Below are 9,437 nucleotides of genomic sequence, written 5' to 3' on the forward strand. Positions count from 1 at the left end.
GGGCCCTGAATGTCACGCCACGAGTCTAGGACGCAATTAAAATCCCCCAGCAGGACATATGACACGGATTCAAGCAGGTGGGATGTAAGAGAGCGGAAAAACTCGCCTGTCAGAGATCGCGTGACGGGCGCGTATAGGTTTACAAAGCGAGTCCTCCGCCCGTTGAGGAAAATGTCCACCACCAGTACTCGACCATCGTAACCAAAGGTACAATGCGCACCTGCGCGGACAGCCGGCGTGAGGAAAACAACTCCCACACCGCAAGACCGTGAGTCCGTCAAGGAAAAGAAAGCATCGACATGAAAGCGTGAACGGAAAGAAATAACGTCTGCAGGGGTGCGAAAATTACACTCCTGCAAAAACAAAACATCAATTTGGTACGAACGCGCAAGGTGAAGCACCTCCCGTTGCTTATCGGGAGAGCGAAAACCCTGCGCGTTAAAGGAGGCGAAACAAAAAACAGCCATCATGAAAATAAAGGAAGCAATGTAACAAAAATAAACAACGAAACAAGTAAACATAACAAAACGCTGACGGACTCTCAGTACAGTTCTGCGGATAGAGTCTGTGAGTGCGTTGATACACCGGCGCTGGGGGGGCGTCGAGGCGCTTGGGAGGTGTCCCGGGTCCCTGCTGGCGTCCTGGCTGGCGGCCCCGCGGTGGCGGGACGACGATGCCAAGCGGTGCTAATGGTTGCGCGGTGGAAAGGTCCGGCCGATGCGCGCGGCTGCGGCAGCAACACACAGTCACACACGCACCAACACACTCCACCGCACAAACACCGTCCATCGTTCGCCAAACGCGCCGACGGAGCCAGCGCGCCGAAAAGATATAGGCGCCGTAGAGCGTCGAAAGAACGGCGCTCGGGCGGCCGCCGAGCAGGGAGGGGAGGAGGAAAAGGCCCGATAGGGCCTGAAGTCCGGCGAGGCGGCGCCATGACGGAAGCTATTCGTTTCCCTCGACGTCCATGTGGACGCCGTCGCCGTCGTCGTCTGCCGTCATCGGTTTCTTCTTCGGCGCCTGGGTGGCCGAAGAGCAGGTCGCGCCGCCGTCCGACGACGAGGAGAGCTGGCGCTTGGGGTCGTCGAGCTCGAGAGCCTTGCGCGCCCCCCGCACCAACTTAGCTGCGCACGGGCCCTGCGGCGGCACGGCGACCGGGATGTGCGGCGGCTTCGGTCGCGACTCGCTTGAGCCGTCGCTGCTCGGGGCGTCCTTCACGGGTGTGTGCAGGGCGTCACTGGGGGAGGGCGAGCCAGGCGACGTGGTGTCCGTGCCCGTGCCCTCGTGCTGCGCCGCCGTGGGCGCGTCAAGCAGCGAAACCTCCAAACTCGGAGGTTCCACAAAAGAGGACTCGCTCTGCGAGTCGTCAGACTGTTACGAGGTTGATTCCGCGACGTCAGAGTTGCCCGTGGACAGCTCCGTCGCGGATTGGCCGGACGAGGTGCCCGCCGTCTCCGTGCCCGCCTGGTCGTCATCGGGCTTGGTCGCGGCGTCGTCCCGCACGTCAGCCCCCTCGAGAGGGCTCGCCGCCGCCTCCTGTGCCGCGCCGCTCGAACCGGCGCCAGCCCCCTCAGGTGCCGCCTTCGGCCCGGGTTGCACACCAGGCTCCTGGGAAGGTCTGGCTGCCGCAGCAGCCGCGGCCGCCGCGTAGGACCGCGGCACGACGCAGTCGGAGGACGGGTGGTCGCCTCCGCACCTCTTGCATACCGGCTTGCAGTTGGCGCCGATGTGTCCGTACGCGCCGCACCGGCCGCAGCGCACCGCCTTACACGTAGCGCCGAAGTTGCCCTCGGCGCCGCACCGGGAACAGACGCGTTTCATGCCTCGGTATTCAATCATGGCTCGAACACCGGCCACCGTCAGGAAGTTCGGCGGAGCCCGGGTCATCTCGAGCTTCACCAGGCGCGCCCCGTTCCCGATGCGGTTCCTGGACTGGAAGGCGACCTCGGTGATGGCGCGCACCTTCCCGTACGGTTGGAACGCCGCGGCGAGGTCCTCGTCGCTGACGCACGGGGGGAGACGGAAAACCGCCACGTGCACCACTGGAACCCCCATCTGCTCCAGTGGCACCTCCTTTCCGGCGATGAGCAGCGAGCCCAACGCCACCATTTTCGCTGCCTGCGCCATGGAAGCCACGGCCGCCAGGAAACGTAAACCACCAAGGTGCTGCAAATATGTCAGCCCCCCGACTCCGAGCACCTCCTCGAGCAGGTCGATGAGGCGATCGGCCGGAACAGGTTCCGGCACAGTAAACAAAAAGCATTGCGCCTTTGTGGGGCCCACTGCAGGGCAGGGTCTCTCCATCGCGACGGGGCCCGGGTCACCACGGCAGGAGCGCGGCGCCGGGCAGCAGGACGGCAGGCAGGACCTCCGGGACGCTGGATCCGGGGGCCCGCCTGGACAGGAAAAGCTCGATGATCCGCTGGCTTGACGGGCAGCGTAACGGCATCCGGGCACCGTACGAGACGTAACGAGATTCAACGAGACTCTCTAAGCCCTCCTACGGGACCGGTATACAAGCGCCGGTTGCTCTCCAAACGAGTCACAAAAAATAACTGCTGCCAGTTTCTTCTTAATGTTTATCTAGATATCAGTCGAGCTGTGCATTGATAATGCACGGAATTATAATTTCCGATTTCTAATAACGCGTGCAAAAAGCACATACATGCCACAATACACTTCGTTGTGATCTGTTCCACTCATCCGGGCACTGAAAGGAGAGCATCCCGGCACCGCACGATTTAACTAGACTCTCTAAGCACTCCTACAGGACCGGCGTACAAGCGCCGGTAGCTTCGCCCCGAACGGGTGGTGGCGTTCCTCCCTTCCTGTACTGTGCGGTTCGGGTGTCCACCGAGATGACAGAGAATTACTGCGCCATTCCCTTTCCTCAAAAAGCGTTGCGTTCAAAGGGCAAGGCATCGCGCCGAACGGGTGGTGGCGTTCCTCCCTTCCTCTACGGTGCGGTTCGGGTGTCCACCAAGATGACAGAGAATTACTGCGCCATTCCCTTTCCTCAAAAAGCGTTGCGTTCAAAGGGCAAGGCATCGCCCCGAACGGGTGGTGGCGTTCCTGCCTTCCTGTACGGTGCGGTTCGGGTGTCCACCGAGGTGACAGAGAATTACTGCGCCATTCCCTTTCCTCAAAAAGCGTTGCGTTCAAAGGGCAAGGCATCGCGCCGAACGGGTGGTGGCGTTCCTCCCTTCCTCTACGGTGCGGTTCGGGTGTCCACCAAGATGACAGAGAATTACTGCGCCATTCCCTTTCCTCAAAAAGCGTTGCGTTCAAAGGGCAAGGCATCGCCCCGAACGGGTGGTGGCGTTCCTGCCTTCCTGTACGGTGCGGTTCGGGTGTCCACCGAGGTGACAGAGAATTACTGCGCCATTCCCTTTCCTCAAAAAGCGTTGCGTTCAAAGGGAAAGGCGTAGCGCCGAACGGGTGGTGGCGTTTCTCCCTTCCTGTACGGTGCGGTTCGGGTGTCCACCGAGATGACAGAGAATTACTGCGCCATTCCCTTTCCTCAAAAAGCGTTGCGTTCAAAGGACAAGGCATCGCCCCGAACGGGTGGTGGCGTTCCTGCCTTCCTGTACGGTGCGGTTCGGGTGTCCACCGAGATGACAGAGAATTACTGCGCCATTCCCTTTCCTCAAAAAGCGTTGCGTTCAAAGGGCAAGGCATCGCGCCGAACGGGTGGTGGCGTTCCGTGCACTGTCTGGCAGCGCAACAACACGCTGTCGCGTTCCACTCCTAAAGGCGAAGCTAAAGCTTCATTTTTAGCAGTTAATTAGTATTTAGTCATTAATCAGTAATAAGTGACTAATTATTAATTTGTCATTACTTCGTCATCAATTATGTGCGACGTAATCCAGTGCTGACGTCACCAGTATCACATAGGCAAAGTGGTGCGGAAAACGCTTTCGCCTCTACGCACTTTCCACAGTTTCGAACGCGCTGCATATACATTCTTGTCAGGCCTGCGTCTCGTCGTGTCCGCGTACGCTTCGTGTCATGCCCGTAAACATTTCATGCTTACTCTACTCTCGGTTACGGGAGAGGCAGCGATTTTTTTATTCTGCACCACTTCGTCCTCCGTCACGGCGCACCTCGGTAGCTCCTCAAAGACAGGGGCCGTGTATTTTTGTTAGAGGTAGTTGAAGAGCTCCTCTCAGCATGTCAAACCATACACCGTGCGACTACTGCCTACCATCCGCAAACAAACGGCCTCACAGAGCGATTCAGTCGCACTCTGGGCGACATGCTCGCAATGTACGTTGCGTCTGACCATTCAAACTGGGATCAGGTACTTCCCTTTGTGACTTTTGCGTATAGTACCGCCCATCAAGCGACGATAGGTTTCTCCCCTTTCTTCCTCTTAAACGACCGTGAACCATCCTGTACCATCGACACCATTTTACCCTACCGACCCGATCCGTCTGAATACACAACTATCTCCGACATTGCCCACAAGGCTGAAGAGTGCCGTCAGCTGGCCCGCACCTTTACTTCCGACACACAAGGATACCGCAATGACATGCACGACAATGCCAGGCCTGCTCCGACGTTCTCCACTGACTCTCTCGATTGTCTTTGGGTTCCTGCCGACAGCAAGTTCTCCATCAAGTACCATGGCCCTTATCGCGTCATTCAACGCACGTCTCCTGTCAACTACCTCATTGAGCGAGTTACACCTTCCTCGGACCACCGCCGTCGTGGTCACGAGGTCGTCCACGTCAGCCGCCTCAAACCGTACTACAACCCGCCTGTCGCTTCTTCGCCGTAAGTCGCCAGGATGGCTATTCCTTCTCGCCGGGGCCATTTTAAGAAGAAGAAGAGGACGTCTGCGCGGTGCCGCACTTCGTTGTCATCGCTGGTGGTTCGGGCGCGAGTCTCGTGCTGTGGCTGCTTCCTTCGGCTGGTTCTGCCGTCTTGCTACTGCCTGACCGCTGCGTGCGTTGGTCGCCGTGACCCACTTATAAATCCACTGTTCAAATGAGATAGCATTACATTTCACATTTGAGGCAGATCTTAATGGAACTGCCCTGCCTGTTTTCGACAGTGTTTTATTCGGACTGCTGGCTGCAATAAGAGCTATCCACCATTCTGCAGCGGTCCTGGCATTTGAATACACTTTGGAGTCCATTTGTAACGACCGCAGATATAACAAACGGTCGCCTATTATGAAAAAGGACGGGCTAATGACAATATATGGATTGCGGCAATTGCAATGCAAAGGATGACTTGGGCCATAGCACTGCGCCCTTTGTAGTAGGCAGTGATATTGACATCAAAACATAGTACTTGCTTTTGTGTCGATTTAATGCGGTGGCATCACGCAAAAAATATGCCCATTTATTTTTTTTACGGAAGTAAGGTTTTTATTCCGGAATATAAACTGAAAATGTGCCTGATTTTGTAAAGGTTCCTGACACCCTATGTTGTTTGACAGGTGCGTGTAAAACCCGGCATTATTAGTGCAAAGAAGCTCTTCTCTGGCATTTTAATGAAAACTGGCGTTTGTTGCCTAACAGTCGGTCACAAAATGGCTTCTTCTTTTGCAATCAGTAATGTCGGAAATATTTACTTCGCTACTGCATCCATTTTAACGCAAAAATTTTGTAAAGGTTCCTCATTTATCTGCATGAGTTCAGTGCCCTCCTATGTGAGATTTTCATTGCACGCGATTTAAAAATATGGAGCACACACTTACGGCCAGCCTTAAGGTTATGACACAGTAGCTTTATTGAGTCAAAAACAGAAATGTTGAGTTGGTCATTCTAAAATTTGTATTCATAGGGCCCCGGAGTCATCAGAGCAATGCTTGCGCAATGACGCAGCGGTTGAGCTAGGGTGCCTCGATGGCCAGCGCCGCTTTCAGGGTGAGCAGACCGCTCTCGACAGAGGCATGTTGGGTCCCACTTTCTCGTTCAATTACATTGGGTGCTATTAGTCAGTGAGCTGTTTCGAACAGAAAAATGCCTCTACCGCGTAAAATTCTCCAAATTTGTTGACCTCCCAAGACAGGGTGGTACCATAGATTGTTTAAAAAGAGATTCAAAGTTAGATACAGAAGAATATATCTTCTTTCGCAGCTAACCTGCCGAGAAACTCAGCTCCTTGTGAACAGTCGATGCATTCTCACAACGGGCGTTGCATACCCCACTGCAATCTTCTGACCCAGATGCTTTGCATTTTATTACTTACAAGACAAACAGGATTACTTATTTCGAGCTACATTTTCATATTCGCCACAGACTGCCATTCAAACAGCTTTTCGTTCACCGCTACGTTAAGTGCGAGTAGTTAACCAGGATGAAACGTTAAAGTTGCGCATTATAACTCCGCTCCAAGCAAACATTCTTCTGGAATCCAAGCATTTCGTATGCCTTGCCACGCATACTTTGAAGTTCTGCTGGTTTGCAGCCGTCTCACCTGACCTGTCATCCCCATTTTTTTCTCCGCACGCTTTCTCGAATAAAGGGAAACAGCCGCTGTGCTTTTTGAGAGTGAGCCGAACACCCGGGAACACGACAGTCCGACAGCTGCATCACGCTTACAACACGAGGTCAATTTAAGCAAATAAGCGTGGCTCAATGGACGAACTTGCCTACACTTTCGCCTCGATTTTCATTTCCCGCTGCTTTTTTTCTCCCATTTGAAGACACATCATTCTGCAGCAGCCCCAGTGCACATCAAACCATCTGAGCCAGGATCTCAGATGTCGTACGTTTTGTACAGACCACTAGCACGCGCACCGATGACGTAGGCCGGAAAAGCTGTGTTCGTAGTGCACATGATTGCGCCAAGGGGAGGCGGGCATTAAATCATGCAGAACACGTCCCAAGTTACCGAGCGCTTCCTACAGAATCTGAATTCAAAGATGTTTCCCAGTCAGGCACCCATAATATTTAGGCGCGCTCTTGCTGCCATGCGAGTATAAGAGCTTTCGTCAAAGTTTTTGTTCAATTTATTCATCTTTATGTCACGAAGGCATTGTACCCAGGCGTTCAAACCGATTTTTTTTTGCTTCGTTTCGCGCGACAGTTCACGCCTTTCGAGTTCAGTTTCAAGTTCGGCTCCGGAGCGACTATCTGTTCCGGTTCGAAGAGGTTGGATCGCGTCGAACCGGTTAGAACGGGTTCAGACTATAAAATGTTGTGAACGTAGATTGTTTTTACTCAACCTTATTTTGCTGTTTGTTTTTCTGTGTGGTATCAGTGTATAAAACAAAAGCTGCAAAATTTGCTCAGTGCGAGATGTTCTGACTTTACCCACTTTAATTTGCTGTCCGCGGCAAAAAGACACAAATGTAAGAACCGCGAAATTAAAATAATTCAGAATTAGTGTACATCGGCTAGGCATACTCTAGAATCTATGTGATGAGGTACATACGCAGAAAAGCTGATCTATTTTGCACCTATTAAACCCTTAAGATTCGGCAGCTTCGGAGAGCCCGTCGCGCGAGTAATAGGTCTCTCCGGAAGCTTGTGTTATTCGGGAATTTCTCATGCGCAGACAATACTTACGCAGGCCCCGTCAAGACCACCGCATGCGCCCACCATAAGAGGAAGCTGCCGTATATCGGCAGGCATGTCACCCCAAAACCTTAAACACCATCACGCCAAAACCGACAGCCAGTCACCACTCCCCGCGGCAAACCTCTAGCATGCATCTTAAGGGCTCACCAAAAATATCTTATTTGCACCATCTGTTGCACATCGCCTTTGTGACTGGCACTATACCAGGTGCTTCAGGGAAGGTGATCTGTAATTTGTAAAGCTAGAGTTTTTGAGGTATTGAGAACCTTTTTGGCGGCATAGTAATGTCAGACTTGGCGGACGTCAAAGAACAGGCGAATCATGTTAACTAGTTAAGTTTTTGATTAAATTCTGATATTTATCTTTTGAACTATTGCTGATATACGCCCGCCTGCAATTATTTGTTTGTAGCCGCCCTTTAGTAATAACCATATAAGCTTTTAGAATTTTGAAAAAGCGATTACCCTCGCCGCTGTGGCTGAGCTATTTTATGCATTTTCTTTCACCATTAGATAACCGCGCGCCGGCGGGAGGGCTAAAAGCGACGCCAATCAAATGCGTCACTTTGTCGTGTAGTCGGCACTGTCCCGTCCAGGCTGGAACACCGTGACAATGCGCGCGAATGCTGGCGCTAGGCCGATGAAAAGTGATGAGGTGCTCCGACGGCACCCACGGCGAGCATATGCTTAGCTGATGCATGGAGACAGTGACAACCTAGGAACGCCGGCTACACATGTAAAGACACATAAAGCGACGCAAAGTATTCTGAAATAAAACAAGAGTGAAAGCAGCGGAGACAGCTTAGGAAATGTCTTGGAGTGGTCACCTTGTAAGAAGATTGTCTTCGCGTCAGTTGAGCGCTCACGTGGCCGCAGCTGTTGGAGGCCACTTTTTGTCCACCGAAATGGTTGACATTGTAACGCGTACGTGCGCGCGCAGAAGAATGCCGCGTGAGCGGCACGGTTGTACGAAGATGCTCATCCTGGTTGGCGAGCGCCCTCTCGCTGCACTTTCACAAGACTCTTCAATTGTTTTGCGAGAATAGGGTCGGAGCACCTTCAGCGCCAAAGAAGTGGCTCAGTTCTGAGCGATAAGCTTGAAACTGGCGTATTGGCCTATGTGAACGTCAACCCACAGGCCATCGTGAGAGAAATCGGAGGTGCATTGGGATGTTGTGAAGGTGTAGGTTGCGCAACCACGGGACAAAACACGAAGAAAGACAGACACACACACAAGCGCACTAACAACTGTTTACTTCTTCCTGGGAACGCATACTTATACACCTGGCCAAGCATTCTCAAATGCAATCTTTAACAACAATAGTCATGCCAAGGGCTGTTAACACAGACGCGAACGCAAAAAATTGATTTCGGCTACGTACAGAGCCACGGACGTGTCACTGATACAGTCTACAGCGTTTTCCTTTATGTGGAAAGCTTCTAAAGCCAGCCGCGCGTGTTCATTCCTGCCTTTTCCTAGTATCACGGTCTCGTCAAGTCGCGGCGCGCAATTGCGGCAAGAACTAAGATGGGACACAAGGTGTGCCCCTTTGTCTGTGTTGTTCCTAACTTTATTCGCATGCTCCCTGAGCCGCTCGTTTATGGATCGCCCTGTCTGCCCGATGTAGGTCTTGCCACATGAAAGAGGGAACGAGTATACCACCCCGGTGGCGCAAGGGGTGTAGGAAGTCCCGTGCCTGATTAGGCATCCACTCCTTTTATCACCGCACGTGCGGGCGCACAGCTTCGCCAGTTTATTCGGCGCAGAAAACGCCAGAGGGACACCATGCCTGCCTGCAACTCTCTTGAGGTGATGAGACACCTTATGCAGATATGGCACCACCACAGGCCTGAACGCTTCGCGTTCACTCGTCCCTCTCATACTTGGCGTCCCGGTCTTCAT

Source organism: Amblyomma mixtum, chromosome 4 (genome assembly GCF_055824585.1).
Source record: "Amblyomma mixtum isolate Tamu chromosome 4, ASM5582458v1, whole genome shotgun sequence".
Classification (NCBI taxonomy): Eukaryota; Metazoa; Arthropoda; class Arachnida; order Ixodida; family Ixodidae; genus Amblyomma; species Amblyomma mixtum.